The sequence below is a fragment of the Acanthaster planci genome, linkage group LG02 (genome assembly GCF_054643075.1).
Source record: "Acanthaster planci isolate LZ-2023a linkage group LG02, COTS_SCS, whole genome shotgun sequence".
NCBI classification, from domain to species: domain Eukaryota; kingdom Metazoa; phylum Echinodermata; class Asteroidea; order Valvatida; family Acanthasteridae; genus Acanthaster; species Acanthaster planci.
Window position 1 is genome coordinate 31134444 of NC_141778.1, and position 18157 is coordinate 31152600.

At 37.3% G+C, this 18157-nt stretch overlaps 3 long non-coding RNA genes across 3 annotated transcripts; 1 reads left to right on the forward strand and 2 right to left on the reverse strand.

Annotated features, from left to right (window-relative positions):
• Window positions 1–252: 252 nt before the first annotated feature.
• LOC147800146 (uncharacterized) lies at window positions 253–4364 on the forward strand. The gene is made up of 2 exons (XR_015424496.1): window positions 253–2001; window positions 2674–4364. It is a non-coding gene; the product is annotated as an uncharacterized LOC147800146 (long non-coding RNA).
• Window positions 4365–7088: 2724 nt separating this feature from the next.
• LOC147800147 (uncharacterized) lies at window positions 7089–11879 on the reverse strand. The gene is made up of 3 exons (XR_015424561.1): window positions 11387–11879; window positions 10818–10905; window positions 7089–9951 (listed from the first exon to the last, which is right to left on the reverse strand). It is a non-coding gene; the product is annotated as an uncharacterized LOC147800147 (long non-coding RNA).
• A 72-nt stretch (window positions 11880–11951) lies between these two features.
• On the reverse strand, window positions 11952–17818 carry LOC147800148 (uncharacterized). Its single transcript, XR_015424567.1, has 3 exons — window positions 17585–17818; window positions 13028–13221; window positions 11952–12050 (listed from the first exon to the last, which is right to left on the reverse strand). It is a non-coding gene; the product is annotated as an uncharacterized LOC147800148 (long non-coding RNA).
• Window positions 17819–18157: the final 339 nt, after the last annotated feature.

Here is an 18157-nt window from a genome sequence, read left to right on the forward strand (position 1 = left end):
CCTTTGTCCTTTGTCCTTTGTCCTTTGTCCTTTGTCCTTTGTCCTTTGTCCTTTGTCCTTTGTCCTTTGTCCTTTGTCCTTTGTCCTTTGTCCTTTGTCCTTTGTCCTTTGTCCTTTGTCCTTTGTCCTTTGTCCTTTGTCCTTTGTCCTTTGTCCTTTGTCCTTTGTCCTTTGTCCTTTGTCCTTTGTCCTTTGTCCTTTGTCCTTTGTCCTTTGTCCTTTGTCCTTTGTCCTTTGTCCTTTGTCCTTTGTCCTTTGTCCTTTGTCCTTTGTCCTTTGTCCTTTGTCCTTTGTCCTTTGTCCTTTGTCCTTTGTCCTTTGTCCTTTGTCCTTTGTCCTTTGTCCTTTGTCCTTTGTCCTTTGTCCTTTGTCCTTTGTCCTTTGTCCTTTGGTAACCTACCTTTTATTTCCAAGTTGTGAATAAATGCCACACAGAATAATCACATCTGCTCATTTATTATTCCTCTGCAATTATCAACTTAAATAAAGTTTTAGAATTGTAATATGTATTCTTTAGCTTCTATTAATTTGTGAATAAATGCCACAGAAATTAAATTATCAAATCTGCTCGTTTATTATTCCTCTTCCAATCATCTTCAACTTAAAATAAAGTTTGTATACTTTAAACATTGTGTTGCAATTCACTTTTTTTAGAACATGGGAGTTTTAAATGCAAGGTTGCCACTAATTCTTTTTACACGGGGTTTACAAAAATTTTAGAAGCAATTATTCTTGCAGTTTTACTCTTTTATCTACTACCTTTTAAATCGCAAGGTTGGAAAAGTTGCAAACAGGTCACTTTTTTAGAACATGGGGATTAGAACAAATTTAATGTCAATTTTTAAATGCGAAGTTGCAAACAAGTCACTTTTTTTAGAACATGGGGGTTAGAACAAATTTAATGTCAATTTTTAAATGCGAAGTTGCAAACAATTCACTTTTTTACTTAATCATTGGGGTTAGAACAGTTTTAAATGAAAAGTTGCAAACAAGTCACTTTTTTAGAACATGGGGGTTAGAACAAATTTAATGTCAATTTTTAAATGCGAAGTTGCAAACAATTCACTTTTTTAATTAAACATTGGGGTTAGAACAATTTTTAAATGCGAAGTTGCAAACAATTCACTTTTTTAATCAAACATTGGGCTTAGAACAATTTTAGAAGCAATTATTCATGCAGTTTTACTCTTAAAACATGGGGTTAAGAACAATTTCCGCTATTTTATCTACTACTTTTTAAATCGAGAGGTTAGAAATGTTGCAAACAGGTCATTTTTTTACAACATGGGATTTAGAACAAATTTAATGTCAATTTTTAAATGCGAAGTTGCAAACAATTCACTTTTTTAATCAAACATTGGGTTAGAGCAATTTTAGAAGCAATTATTTTTGCAGTTTTACTCTTAAAACATGGGGTTACGAACAATTTCCGCCATTTTATCTACTACCTTTTAAATCAAGAGGTTAGAAAAGTTGCAAACAGGTTAATTTTTTTTAGAACATGGGATTAGAACAAATTTAATGTCAATTTTTAAATGCGAAGTTGCAAACAATTCACTTTTTTAATCAAACATTGGGTTTAGAACAATTTTAGCAAATATACTTGTAATTTTACTTTTTTAAAACATAGTTATTCACATTTTTAACAACATGGGGGTTAGAACAATTTTAGAAGCAATTATTCTTGCAGTTTTACTCTTAAAACATGGAGTTAGGAACAATTTCCGGCATTTTATCTACTACCTTTTAAATCGCAAGGTTGGAAAAGTTGCAAACAGGTCACTTTTTTAGAACATGGGGGTTAGAACAAATTTAATGTCAATTTTTAAATGCGTAGTTGCAAACAATTCACTTTTTTACTTAATCATTGGGGTTAGAACAGTTTTAAATGAGAAGTTGCAAACAAGTCACTTTTTTTAGAACATGGGGGTTAGAACAAATTTAATGTCAATTTTTAAATGCGAAGTTGCAAACAATTCACTTTTTTAATTAAACATTGGGGTTAGAACAATTTTTGAATGCGAAGTTGCAAACAATTCACTTTTTTAATCAAACATTGGGTTTAGAACAATTTTAGAAGCAATTATTCATGCAGTTTTACTCTTAAAACATGGGGTTAGGAACAATTTCCGCTATTTTATCTACTACTTTTTAAATCGAGAGGTTAGAAATGTTGCAAACAGGTCATTTTTTTACAACATGGGGTTTAGAACAAATTTAATGTCAATTTTTAAATGCGAAGTTGCAAACAATTCACTTTTTTAATCAAACATTGGGTTAGAGCAATTTTAGAAGCAATTATTTTTGCAGTTTTACTCTTAAAACATGGGGTTACGAACAATTTCCGCCATTTTATCTACTACCTTTTAAATCAAGAGGTTAGAAAAGTTGCAAACAGGTTAATTTTTTTTAGAACATGGGATTAGAACAAATTTAATGTCAATTTTTAAATGAGAAGTTGCAAACAATTCACTTTTTTAATCAAACATTGGGTTTAGAACAATTTTAGCAAATATACTTGTAATTTTACTTTTCTAAAACATAGTTATTCACATTTTTAACAACATGGGGGTTAGAACAATTTTAGAAGCAATTATTCTTGCAGTTTTACTCTTAAAACATGTGGTAAAGAACAATTTCCGCCATTTTATCTACTACCTTTTAAAACGAGAGGTTAGAACAATTTTAAATGAAAAGTTGCAAACAAGTCACTTTTTTTAGAACATGGGGGTTAGAGAACAAATTTAATGTCAATTTTTAAATGCGAAGTTGCAAACAAGTCCCTTTTTTAATTAAACATTGGGGTTAGAACAATTTTAAATGAAAAGTTGCAAACAAGTCACTTTATTTAGAACATGGGGGTTAGAGAACAAATTTAATGTCAATTTTTAAATGCGAAGTTGCAAACAATTCACTTTTTTAATTAAACATTGGGGTTAGAACAATTTTAAATGAAAAGTTGCAAACAGGTCACTTTTTTAGAACATTGGGGTTAGAACAAATTTAATGTCAATTTTTAAATGCGAAGTTGCAAACAATTCACTTTTTTAATTAAACATTGGGGTTAGAACAATTTTAGCAAATATACTTGTAATTTTTACTTTTTTAAAACATAGTTATTCACATTTTTAACAACATGGGGTCTAGAACAATTTTAGAAGCAATTATTCTTGCAATTTTATTCTAAAAACATTAGTTTTAGGAGCAATTGCTCCCGTTACATGGAATCAGAAACAATTTCCACCATTTTTTCTGCAGCATTTTAAAACGTACCGTAACGAACAATTTTAATGGCAAATTTTGAATGCGAATTTGCAAACAACTCACTTTTAGATCATGGGGGGTTAAAAATAATTTTAATGGCAAATTTGAATTGCACAGCTGCAAACAGTTTATGTTTCTAACATTGAGGTTAGAGCAATTTTAGCATCAGTTATTCTTGTAATTTTATTCTTTCAAACCGCAAGACATTAGAACAGTTTTAATGGCAATTTTTAATTGGGAGCTTGCAACCAATTCACTTTTTATAGAATATGGGGGTTAGAACATTTTAGCAGCAATTGTACTTGTAATTTTACTTTTTTAAAACATACAGTTAAGAAAATTTTGTGCCATTTTTCTACCACTTTTAGAACATGAGAGATTACGTCAATTTTAAATGCGAGGTTGCAAACAATTCACATTTTTTACAACATGGGGGTTAGAACCATTTTAGAATCAGTTATTCTTGCAATTTTACTCTTTCAAAGCATGAGAGGTTAGAACAGTTTTAATAGCAATTTTTAATTTCGAGGTTGCAAACAATAAAATTATTTTAGAACAGGGGGTTAGAAACATTTTAGCAGCAATTATACTTGTAATTTTACTTTTTAAAACATACAGTTAAAGAATAATTTCCGCCATTTTTCTACCACTTTAGGACATGAGAGATTACGTCAATTTTAAATGTGAAGTTGCAAACAATTCACATCTTTTACAACATGGGGGTTAGAACCATTTTAGAATCAATTATTCTTGCAATTTCACTCTTTCAAAGCATGAGAGGTTAGAACAATTTTATGGCAATTTTTAAATGCAAGGTTGCAAACAATTCACTTTGTTAAACATGTGGGTTAGAACAATTTTAGCAACAATTATGCTTTTAATTTTACTCTTTCAAGACATAAGGGTTAGAACAATTTTAGCCATTTTAGGAACAATTTTAATAGCATGTTGCATGTCCTCCAAGTAATGCCATTCAATTAGAATCTGTTCATTATGGTTTAATTTCAAGTTTAATTAGGGCAGAGGGATCAACATTTTTCTACCTGTTTTGTTTTATTTGAAAATACTGAATTTTGAATAAATACCAGAGTAATTGTGAAGTTCTAGTCAGTTACTCATTTATTGGGGTTAAAATCACATTAGCAGCAATTATTTTCGCAACTTTAAAACATGTGGTTAGGAACAATTTCAGCCATTTTTTCTACATTTCCAAAATATGGGATAAGACACTACTTTAACAATTATGTTTTACCTTGCAACTTGGGATCAATGAGTTTCTACTACTCTATTAGTCTCTACTAAGTAGCCTTTTCACTGGAGGAGATTGCAGTCTACACTCTTGTTACAGTGGTGGCCTGGAACATGGAGACGTGGTGACTGTTTCTATAGCAAAAGCAAACAAGACACACAGAAAAGGCAATGAGAATTCTTTACTTTATACAAAATGATGTCTTGAAAATGTCCAAATAACATCTCGAGAAAATAAGCAATTCACACAAGAAGCAAGAAATTATTGTCAACGATGCTAGTGAAACAGCAAAGTGTTTAATACACTGTATGACTTTATTATTGGAAATGCAGGCAAATTTGTTCCCTTCTGTAAATCTAATTGCATCGAAGCGTGAGAGTTTTATCTTAGTGGATCAATCTTCTAACTTTTTCAGTTTATGCCACGTGGGAAATGCTCAAGATCAAAATTAGGTTTACTCTTCATTAATAAATGGGTTAATTAGCCTAACAAGATGGTTTCCTTTCTTGTACGGAGGCAGCTTGTGCACAAAACCTCACAAGACTCGTCTGAAAAATTCTGAGTGTTTTCTAAGTAAAGACTTAGATTTTCCCTAGTCCATTTAACTGTTCCTGACGTGTGTTTGCTTTCTTACAGTTTATGAGTCACTGCCCTGAATAATTAATGGCGTCCGCCTGTGGAACTCTTCGGAAGAAACGAATTTAACAAGGTGTCTCACAGAACGGATCTTGGATTGCAAAAACGAATGAATCTGCTCGGAATTCTAGTCATTCAAAGGCAACAATAAATTTGTCTCACAGCAAAAAGTGCAAAAAATGCCATTTCTTTTTAGGGATTTTTCTTCCAATCAGATTTTCACTGTTTCGTTAACCGGAGATCCGGGGCGTAACCTAACATTGCATGACGAAATCTTATTTTCCAGTCATATTTTAACCTCGACACGTTTTTCAAGAGCCTTTTTGTCAACTACATTCGATACTAAATTCCAAAACGAAGTATATTGTTTGTCTGTTCAGAATTCTGACTTATTTTCCCATGCTGGTAAGAGTGGACTCTGTTAAGTATCCGATACAATGCACTTCAGGTCCCAGAAAACGGCCAATAGGGCCTCAGCTTGCATACGTAAAATAAGCTCGGTTACGTCAGTTACGGGAATTGACCACAATCAAATTCATTTTGTGTTAAGGCGCTGAGCGAGTAAAGTTACAGCACTACTCGTGTTCGTGTTCCACAAATTAATTGCGACTTGATAACGCCCGGTCGCATTTTTGCTTTAACTTCGACAAATGGAGTAAAAAAGAAAGTAAACGGACCGGGCCTACGTTGAGGAAGATGGCTTAAAAGGCTACAAAATGCGTTTTCACATTTGATACTTACAGTCATGACACCTCTCTCGTTGAAACTGTTGAAAGTGGCACGTTTTGGATGCCCTCGCGGGAGATGTTTCGTGACGCAAGGTCAGAGCAGCAAATGCCGAAATGTTGCAAGCTTCGGGGGCGAGGCAAACGTCGATCTAGAAATGCGCATGTCCGGTTACCACGTGCAGGCAAAGGAATTTCAAAATTTGCATAAATGCCTACCCTACAAAACACATTCTACTCGTATATCGCATGATGCCTTTGCAAATCACAACTGGACCAAATGCGGCGATGGGACGCAACAAATAATTGGAACAGCGTCAAAGAAAATCGTGCGTAACAAATGCTATTCATTCATTCTTAAGTTCGTCTAGGGGAACGTTGAGAGAACGTATCAAAGACTGAACGGCGTGAAGTATGCGCTTTCTTTTATTGCCGAAGTGGGGGCTTTAAATCAAACAAGCCTTTTGTTAGTTCTTTTAATTCAATTTGAATTCTCCACACTAAAGACACTAAAGACACTCTTGATTCGGGGCAAGCTTTTGTTAGTTACATAAGAGACCCCTTGCACCAATACACTGTTTTCAATGGACAAGAAGGGCACAAATTTAAGGACTCTACATTTCAGAGACGGAGGTCGCTACGCAAAAGCTTGCCCCGAATCACGAGGTATAGCGCAGTATCTTAAGTCTAGGGAATTTGAATTATGTTGATGTGCGATCAGATGACTCACTGTACCAACTTTTAGTCAAATTAAACTCTTAAACGATCTTTCTCGAACTCCTTGGTATTTTTTTAAAGGCATCCAATAAAAGAAGCACTTGGCGAAGCCAGCAGTCGCAGATAAACGTTTATATGTGATCTAAATAAATATACAGGGCATTTTGCCTACAGTGGAATTATCCTACCGAAAAAGTGAACACATTAAACCTCTCTCTTTGCTAATATTACGAAACTAAGTTCTTCAAGATCCTGATTGAGACACGCCAAGAGAAAAAGCAAAAAACTGCGTGAACGTTTTGGAAAAGTAAAAGAACTGATTATTTTGTACACACGAGCGAATAACAATTAAAAAAATAAAACAAAACAAAAAGGAAATAGGCAAATTCAAATAAATCAAATTAAAAATCAACAAACAGCACACACACCTGACAGAGACTACAGTTACAATACATTTTATTGACATATTCTTCCCGAAATATGTTGCTGGTGTGAGTCAAGGGCAAGTCAATGAAATAAAAAAGAACAAGACATAAACAAGACAACTAGAATAAGACAACTATTTTAGCCTTATTATTGACCTACCAAAGGTGAGGGCGGAGGCAAAAGAGGCATTTTATTGATCGAGAGAAAAACATTGGGGGTCAGTTTTATTTTACTTCCTTCCAATAGTATATTCTAGAAAGGCCATTAAACATTGCGTGACAAAAGATTACAATTTTATGGGCCCACCCCTCCCCCACAAAAAATGTAACTGTCCCCCTTTCAAAAAAGGTGTGCCCCAAATCTGCCCATACCCAAGGTTTACGTTTCCAGCTCCTTGTGCATACTTTCCGAAGATGTACACAAAATATACATGAAGCTAAATGGTGCACTTGGTGCTGGTAAATAAACCCCTTCACCATTTTTGGAGCAAAATAATACTGTGTAGTCGAAATAACGGTTTCACAACCTTTAGTTAGTACTTCTGTACTTCTAATTAAACTGTGTGCTGCTTAAAATAAAAGTTAAACAAAGGATAAGGAAAGACCCATCACCAGTTAGTTTAAAAAATCATTAGACAGATTGTATGTAAAAATAAATGAAATTCAGTACTACAACGCATTAGTACATCAAAAGTATGATGCCAAGCACTGTATGGTTGCATCTGAAAGAATACCGCTAGTTTAGAAGTTTCCTGTTGATGCCTGACTTGCATATCTGCCATTATGGATGATTAAGCAATGTTGTTTTACATATTAAATACGTAAAACCATCCTTTTCTCTAATAGGGCTGAAGGTTCTCTGAGCTTTCTACACGTTCTGGCACTGGATTTGTGAATAAAATAAACAATGCTTTCTTGGGAATTAACTACTTATTCAGAAAAAAGGACAATGATTCACCTCTTCATTCAGCAACACCTTCAACACGTTTATGTTCGCTATTTACAATAAATTTCACAGCAGTGGTGCATTTCTTGGACTGCTTGTCACACCACTGCTCGGTTGTTGCACAAGACCTTGATTTTTATTTAGAATACAGAATCACAACACAACAACATCATAATGTTCCTATACATAAATAAAGGGAAATAATCACTGGATATAAGACCAGATGACCAAGGAGGCCATTCCACAGCATCACTGAGGGAAAATCACTCTGCCTTCTTCCGGCTGCGATAAGACAATGACCTGCGGCACTGTCCTGTGACCAGCACAGACGTCTCAAGACATCATGGCCCAGTTGTACAAGTTACTTGCGCTTAAGCACATAAGGAAGATTTTATGTGCTTTTGATGGTGACACACTTAACCCCCCACACTGGAAACAGGTGTTTACCTTTTGTTATGACGGGCTGATAGCTTTTATTTATCTGTGATTATAGAGATCAATTGAGAACTCATAAACTAAGCTTTCCCATGCAATAATACTTGAAATGTTCAGCTTCAGAAGTTCAGCGTACCAATCCATTACCAATCAATTACCAATCCATTTTGTATTGCTATTTTTTCATTTTTGATACACCTTAAAAATATAATTTTAGACATCATAAATAAAACTGACCAACGCACAAATTTCTAATTAAGAAAAGTTTATGACAAAGAACCAGCTTCTTATTTCCTTCGTGAATATGCCACACTCAAATATCGTGCACAAATAAGCATTGGGAAAATGTGGAAGCCATAAAGGGCTCTACGGCACAAGCACAGGAAACACACACCTGCAAAGGTTGGTGCATGGTGTTTGATGCAAGGGATGCCTGCAATTTCATCGAAGGCTTTTATAGCTACAATATGCAGCACGTTGGTAAACGTTCCTGGTTTTGCCACATTTTCACCACTCTCACTGATACTGCAATATTTTCAGCAATTTTCCAACCCATACTCTTGCTTTTTTATGCATGAACATTTGTGCAAGAAACCAATGATGATGAAACATTCCACTGCCAGAGGTTGATCTCAATTTGGTGAGAGATTCCTTGACTCTGACTCACAAGTAGCCATACTGGCAGCACATCTTCCCTGCCGCTTAGAGGTAACTTTGTTGCCATCAAAGATTTATACAGCTCCAAACTGGTACTTTATAACATAAACAATTTCTCATGTGAATGGAGTAGAACAATTCATCCGTTAGACATCAGATTTTTAAGTGTGAGGTATCCAGTTTGATCCCGGGAATTGCTGTGAATGTGTTGTTCCTTTTTTTCTGAATTTGGCTCAAGAGAAATTTTTCAAAAGGGAAAGAAAGTCAGAAATTTCACTGCACACAATAATTCATCATTTTGTTTCCATTCACGGGTCCAGACGATAATTGTTATAAGGGAAAGGAAGGCTCCAACTTCATAAGTCTGGTTTCAACCCCCCCCCAAAAATGGAAACACAATGCTAATGTGTGTACAGAACCAGATGGCAGCAAGGCTGTGACTGATGGGCAGCATATTGTGTGCTATTCTGCACAAAGGCAAGAGCAAGATAGATGTCAATACACAATATCCTCAGGATAATGGCATGCTTTACCCAGTGATACTTGCGTGGGTTATGCACCGATGGTGGAGTTAGGAAGGAGGTTTCAATCCGTGCAGAAAACATGCTGGACCTGTGCAATTTGGAGACAAGGGGGCACTTTCAAGAGACATAACATTTATGCAGTTTGAAGCAATTACACCGCATAGGACCCGTGTTTTCAGTGCTTGTGAGAAAGGACCTTTCGTCGTTTTTTAAAAGAGATGAAGGAAGGTAGAATGTGAACAAAATTGCAAGACTCAAGCCATGGCGAGCACCCCATATCAGCACCCTCCACATCGGAAGCACCATCACACAGATTAGGCTGCTGGGTTGCATTCCCAGGGCAGGCTTCAGGTAACCTGACAATTGTATCAACCTAGAAAAACACAAGTGAAAGAAGCAAATGTCAGATGCTAGGAAAGTAATCAAACAAGGTCACTTCTGTGACTGTTTACTGCAGTGTGTCAATGGTAAGAACGAAAGCCATAACCACTCAGAATTTCATTCCGACACACGCTAAGACGTAACCTTTTCGTACAAGATTTTCTCAGTCCAAACACTGCATGGTATCTTTGATAAGTGACAGTAGATTGCCTTTGATAAACCTTTGACACACAAAAATGTCAGATTTGCTCCAATTTTCTTAATGACTCAAAGACTGTGGCTTATGATTCATGGCATCAGGTCCTTTTATTTTCCTTTCACACAAAAATATACTGACAGCTTTGAATGGTGCAGTATAACTAGCCTCTCCAGGTGATCCATGGAATGTTTGATTTTCCTGAAGCAAAGCCAAGGAAAACTAGAAAACTCCATGGATCATCAACAGAGACTGGTTTATAGCACCTCTCCCACAGATAACTGATTTATTTCATAAAAACACCAATAAAAACGACATCTATTTGAAAAAACAAGTAGTTGAAAATCAACCAACACTTTTCCAAACTACTTCTTCGCAAAATAGTTGAACCAAACTATTGTTGTGCAAGGTCTTTGCAATGCACGTAATTAGCAGTGTGCACCTCGGAATGCATTTGCACACAATGCCACTGGCAATGAGTACAGTTCTTTGGTAACTGTGGGTATAGTACCTCGGTTGAAACAGGTAGAGTTCTTTTGGACGGGAAATGCCAGATAGCAATAAAGTGAAAGCCATGTGACTGGCTCTTGGCCAATCAAGATAGAGAATCTGTGGAGGGTTTTGTCCAACCTTCTGATCGCATCCATCATAGCAAGCATTACCACTTTTTCTCTGCTCAAGTTAATCCAATATCTGTGCTGTGTTTGCCCAACCCACTTCAGATCAAGGATGGCATGTATCCAGTACAACCTATAGAAAAAAGGGTAAAGCATATCTATCAATGGCACTACTCCGTTCAACTTACAGCAGTACTAGTTTTCAATGTCAGAAGACTTCTTGGCCCTCTGGAATAGTACATGATCATTAGTTGTTAGCAAGTAAACTTGATACATGGAGTTGAGCCAAAAAGAACATGAGCAGGTTACATTATCTCACACAATTTTGAACATTGAAATATTTTTAGGGTGAACAAAAAAATTGTCTTTGAATACAAAATATTTTCTTTGGTACTGAAATAGTTTTAAAAGGAATTTACATTCAGTCACATTGATATTTTGTAAATTCACAATGTAAAGTACTTTGAAAAGGCTGACTTAAAAATAGACTGACGGCAAATTCAAAAGTACATGTAAAGTCTAAAATTGTTTCAATAAATAAACAATGAAACATGTAATGAAACACGTACATGTAAAGTCTAAAAATTTTTCAATAAATAAACAATGAAACTCACAATAAAAACAACAGATCTTCATACCAGGAGTAACAGGCAGAGGTGGTGTCTTGACAACATCCTTGATAACTGCGCATACATCCGGAACCAGCCCATCTCCCATGATAAAAAAATAATGTAGTATTCTGGAAAAGGGATTGGTTTCCAATAATAATAAAAATTTCAGTATTCTAATTCATGCTTTGACATCCAACCACTTCCCCTGCAGAAAATCTGCACAATATGGAACACCATTGCTGAGCCCAAGGACTTGTCTGTAGTGTTCTGTGACGTGCATAATTATGTGGACACTGGGTTTTGATTGTTACTGGATTTAAATATTCAACAAAGCCTCTATGAGTGTGCCAAATGCAGGCTCTTTACTACTGAATAAATCACAGGTAATACTTGTGACTTTTCGGGTGCTCGATTTTAAGTGAAAAGTGGAATTAACCAATCTATACAGTAAAAGTAAATCACCTAGTTCCCAAAACCTCTCACAAACCCAGTACAACTGTGGTCTATCCAAGCATTATATTATTATTATGTGATTCAGTTGGACTTCAAGCATTATCCTTACCATATCCATGTAACTGATGATCAGTTCTTTCAAGGAGCAGCCCTGGAAGAGACTCGCCCATGGAGTCCATGGCACACTGTGAAAGGTACAGTCTTGGGTGAGTTTCTGTCCAAACAAACAAATTCCAATAAGCTTCTTGTCATGGATTGCATGTCACGGACCAAATAAAAGCACCGGCGCCGTGAACCTAAATAATTTTCCAACCACTTTTTACAGCCCGTGACAATTAAATATTAAGAGACAAAAAGTTACACATTTTACAAATGCAACTTTCAACCTGTGCATATATATATGTTCAAGTGTTTTTTTTTGTAAATTTTATGAAAAGCTGTTGCTAAGTTCATAGTCAACAATTACAAAGTTATTTTTGTGTGTTAATCATTTCTTAAGTTTGATCATTTGTGATATATGTACACTTGCTTCTCTGAATTTCGGAATCCTTGTCCACATATCTAAAATTTTAATTGTAATTATAATTATATGATTTCTGCCACAAATTTTGACTTTTGAAGAAAAAAAAAGATATAGCAGCCTACATGTACTTTCGATATACAGCCAAAGTAGTTGTTGACTTCAAGTCGTTTGAATAATACAGAGCAACGTCACGACAATGAACACAATATAACAATATAACAACATTCATGCAAAATTCCCTGAAGCGATTACCAGTTGCCCACAAATCCATTCCCCACCCGGCCCATTGAAATAGGGGGATGAACATGATGAACATTTCCATTGCAAAAAATCAAGTTAAAAAGAAGGAACACTGAAATACATGTATGTGGATTTTCTTTAAGGCATGACCATCTTCCATATCTCATCTTCAAGGTAGTTGTCAGTAGAAGCCAAATCTCGAAATAACAAAAAGGTTTGCAAGTTTTCCTTCAGTCATCTCTCAAAAATGCCCTATGGTCCTGGTAGTATCCCTTTCTAACATGAAGCTTTAATAGATGTGTCGGGAACCATCAATTGAAAGCAAACAAAACAATGTAATGAAGATTTCTGTAAGTTAAGTGGCAAAAATTAATCTACTGGCATGTGTACTTTTCACTTTCATTTTATAACAAGGTAAAAATCTTTACCTTTGTAGTGATGACCAGCAAGAGTTTCCACATCAGCGTTTTCCATATTGCCTCCATGTACTCAGTGGCTGGTCTACACAGCCACCCATTCTCGCATTACACATGTGCCTATGAATGATGCAGATCCAGGTACTCAGTAGCTGGTCTACATAGCCAACCATTCACGCATAACACACATGCTGACAGTAGCTCCTCTGAAAGTAAAATCATTATCATCAGTCCTTTAAATGTTTCTTTTATGTAAAGCAAAGTTTCTGTGTCCTCTGAAAGTAAAAGTGTTCTTAACTTTCAAGTCATTATCATTAAAGCAAAGTTTCCATGTTCAGTAAATGTACACAGAAAATTCAGGAGCCATCTTGTTCCATCATATTAACAGAATTTGAAGCAAACTAAGCCTATCATTAAAACTGTTCCTACTTGGAGTGAGCTGGCTATCGCTGAATTACAATGTTGTTTTGCTTGTACTGATAGGGACGTGTTGTATGACCCTGATGATATTCATGGCAGCACTGAGGCCATTACTGGTTATGTAACTTTTTTGTGAAAGATCCTGTATTCCCAGGAAGACAATTAAACTTTATGGCAATGACAAACCATGGTTTGGAGGTAAGATTAAAGCAAAGTTGAGAAGTAAGCAAGAGGCATGGCAGCAGCAGGATGAAAGTGCCTACAAAAAAAGTTAAATATGAACTCCATAGAGCCATCAAAGATGCAAAAAAGACTATAAGATCAGGTTGGAGTCAGAGCTGCAAGACAGTGACACAAAACAGGTATGGAGCTGTGTTTGGAAAATTGCTCCCTACAAAAGTAGACCCAAACCTACAGCTTCAAATGATCTGAAGCTTCCTGATGAACTCAATGAGTTCTTTGCTACTTTCGACTATCACCCTATAGAACCTCCTCCAGAGTTCCCAACTACGGATAGGCAGTCTTTAATTATTGACGAGACAGACACCAGATGCGCATAAAATCTCTAAATGTGAGAAAAGCAACAGGTCCAGATGGCATCTCCAATAAGCTCCTAAGACTGTGGATGGATAAACTTTCCGGTAATGCAACTTTTCTCTATAACTGGTCTTTGCAGATTGGGTCATTCCACGCAACCTAAACAAGTCTCAAATCGTACCAATCCCAAAACAGATTCCAGTTACATGTATGAATGACAATAGGCCTGTGGCTATGACGTCTAATCTAATGAAACCACTTGAACGAGTAGTACTCCAGTTTTTAAAAACAGTTATTCCGAAGTGTTTTGACTCATATCAATTTGCCTATTGAAACAATCGTTCTGTTGAGGATGCAGTGAGTTTGACTCTCCACTGTGTACTTCAACCCTTGGACATTCGATCTCCCAATTATGCCAGAATACTGTTTGCAGATTTGAGTTCCACTTTCAACACTATTTTACCATCCAAACTGATTTTTAAACTGAAACAGTTAGGTGCAAATTCCAACGTTTGTCAATGGATTTTTAGCTTTCTTTTAGACAGACCGCAGGTTGTCCGAATTGGCAAGAACTTGTCCAAGCCACTTGTTATTAATACTGGTGCACCGCAAGGATGTGTACTGTCACTGCAGCTTTAGTCTCTATTCACGCATGACTGCATATCATCCTTTAATGATTGTGTGGTCACTAAGTTTGCGGACAATACAACTATTGCTGGGCATTTCTCACACGGTAACGAGGAAGCAAGTGAACATTTTAGTGAAATGGTGCTCCGATAATAAATTAGAACTAAATGTTGCCAAGACCAAAGAGATGGTTATTGATTTTGGGTCTGGGAATCATGAAGTTCTGTCGCTTTTTATCAATGGGACCGAAGTGGAGAGGATGCCGTCATTCAAATTTTGAGGTATTTTTATCTCTAACTCCTTGGGGTGGCTGCAGTCAGATACCTAAATGGGAAATGGGAATTTTACATAAATTTCAAATACATATATTTTTTTTCCTTTTTTTAAAAATCTTAACCTAAATTAATCAAAAATAGACTGTAATTGTGCTTTTTGTGAATATTTTAGATATAGCCTTTAGGTTTCTACTGAGAGAGCAGTCAAGTAATTTCTACTACTGTATTTGTACTTTTTATGAATATGTAGCAATAAATTTCTATTCTGTTCTATTCATATGGCAGAGAATATCTAATGTAATACGATGGTGCACATCCCAATAGCTGTTATGCCGCCGACAGCCATCCAATAAGCGTTTGAAAACAAAGTGTTGGGTTATCTCCCAAAATTATACAGGCGTAATGTGGAAGAAATACCAGATACACACAAAGCTATGGTGGGGAGAGAATAATTATTGATGGACAAAAATGCAACAAACTGTACGAGCTGTTGAAGTGAAGGGTGAGAATCAATGTACAATTAAGGGCATGGCGCAAACTGAACCATGGGAAAAACTGCCAAGTACATGTACGCTGATAAACAGGATGAGTATGGGGGGCAAAAACATGCACCAAAACCTGTATCGGCTGAAGCATCGGTGTACAACCGTAAGGTGTGATTGAACTGCCAGACTTGGGTAGGGAACATGACCGAGCTATTGAAATGGACCAAGAACTGTTGCCATGCCAACAGGTTTGTGCGTGTTCCAGAAGAAATGCGGATACGATGATGTGGCTTGGGAACGCCGCAGGTTACATGTACATGCAAATCAAAAAAACGACGCAAAAATGCATGGCCTGGGCAAACAGCTTTATGATGATGAAATTTAAACTTCCTAACAAAGACTGCAGGTCCCTGAGAATAATTTTTGGTTTAGATAATGCATTATCCAACTTCTCTAGTATGGATGTGATTTTCACTGGTAGAACTTGAATTGGGCGAGCAATAGAGTTGATTGCCAACCCTAGAAAAGTGATATTAGTAGCAAGACCAACCGTTCTGTCTGATGCTGAGGGAACTCCAAACTCCTACAGACGACCATAAAAGAACTGAGAGCATGAGCGCAGTCACTGGAATTGGCACTTCCCACAAAAAAGGAAATTGTCGAGGTAGTGAATGATATCATCAGTCATTGCCACTTTGCGGGTACAGTACATTCCTTGAAATGTGCTAAACTGTTCGTATGTCACACACGACGTAGAACAACCCATGGGCATACATTTATCGCAGTACCAATAGTATGACCCATTGAAGAAGAAGCCTAACAGGTTAAAATCATCTGGGTGAACTGGCAGTGAGTAAAAAGCCGACTTAATGTCAGATTTAGCCATAAGGGCACATAAGACCAACCCTATCGCGCCATCAAAACTTGAGTAATTAACAATAGTAAGAGACGGGTCAATGTAATCATTAACGGAATTGCCCAACGGGGAGGAAAGATTGTGTATCAAACAAAATTCACCCGACGTTTGCTTAGGGACTAGACCAACTGGAGAACAGTGCAAATCAGGCAATGGGGGCTAGAAAAAGGACCAGCAATGCAGCCCCACTGGATTTCCCAGACAATATTATTGTGTAATAAAGCCTTGTGTTTATGGATGGACTTGAAATTGCCAGCCAAAGAGTGTACTCTCAGACCAGAATAGCCCAAACGAAAGACAAAAGTGATACCATCCCTCAGGATTTGTGTGTCTTGCCTTGCTGGGTTATGTGTTGAGAAAGGGGAGCATGCTAGATATTTTTACAGGGGTTGGTAGTTGATGCACTGGCTGCCCCTCGAGCACTGCCAGTGCATGCATAGGAAGCTATCGCAGCAATTATTGGCTTAGTGGCTAGGGGACATGCACATGGAACACTTGTGGGCAAATTGTGGGAAACATTGACTGCGTTTGAAGTCGAAACAGATTCCACGAACAGTGCCTTGCTTTTCCTGCTGTTCCTGCTGAGAGGATGTACGACATGGTTGCGGAACGAGCAGTTGGGAAGACTTAAGGGGGTAGGTATGAACAAAGTTTATGAGGAACCACCCACTAGTGTTAGCCACAATTCAGCGTTGATGCTGGCCCAAGAACGAGCAGGCATTCGCATTTGGCGATGACGGAATTTGATATCATAATCACGCCAGCCAAAACCGGTGTGATGGAAGGCTGCAGATCGGACAGTATCGGTACATTTCAGTAATTGTCGGGTGCAGTCCAGATGGCAAATCAAGTAAATGGATGCAAAAACCAAGAAAGCAACCATAGCAGAAGTCCACTGCTCAGCGGACATTATGCGAACGTGCTGAGCTGGAGGGCAAATTTGCAAGGTGGGTGATTCAGGCAAACCGATCATAAAGACACAGTCGTGAGAATGAGTATTACCAAACCCAGTACGAGTTGGCCGTAGCAAAGAACCAAATTCGACAAACTCCCCATTCCAGATTTTTTCTTGGATGTTTTTGTTACCCCAGTCCCAGCTCATCACAAACACTTGTTAGTGCAGTGAAGTTTTGTACATTAGCCATTGAAGAAGTGGCACTCACAGCCGGAAGCAAAATAGGGATGGAAGTCAAAGGCAATACAGATGAACTCATACCAGGAGTAGGATCACCAGTTGAAATTTAATGAGGAATGGATTGGTGGTCCACAACAGGTAAGGGAAAAAGATTGCAGTGAACATCTGACTCACCAAGCCCCGAAGTCACAGGCGGTGCAGCCGCAGCACTTTGTGGGCCTCTTGGTGGGAGAGATCCATCTACAGCACCAGTAGGGATTGCAGATGATGGTGTGGCTGCTGCCGGTATACCTTTCTCTAGCCCAACCGAACGTGGGGTTACCTCAGAAGCATCTCTCCGGCTTTGCATAGGCTTACCGGTAGCAGAGCGAGGCCTTCCGTGCGGTCTCCTCCCCTTAAAAGGCCAAACGGTTGCTGCCACTTTCTTCCCAGACTTCGCAGTGACCAGAGATTGGGTTAACGAAAGACTGAAAACAAAATTTGGCAGAGAAACGTGCAACTTGATCATGTGTTAACATTTGATAATGCCTGCTGAGACGAGAAAATGCCTGCTGTGTAAAACACGCACTAAAACTTGGATATCAGACAGTTTACTCCATCCTTATTATTCATGAGTCTGTGTGTGACGCAACACGCAGAATGCGCCAGGCGCACGCAAAGTTTATTTACTTCTATTCTATTGGACAATTTTCAAAATGGATATGCTACATGTATAAAATTTAAAGGGGGGATTTTGGGAAAATAAAA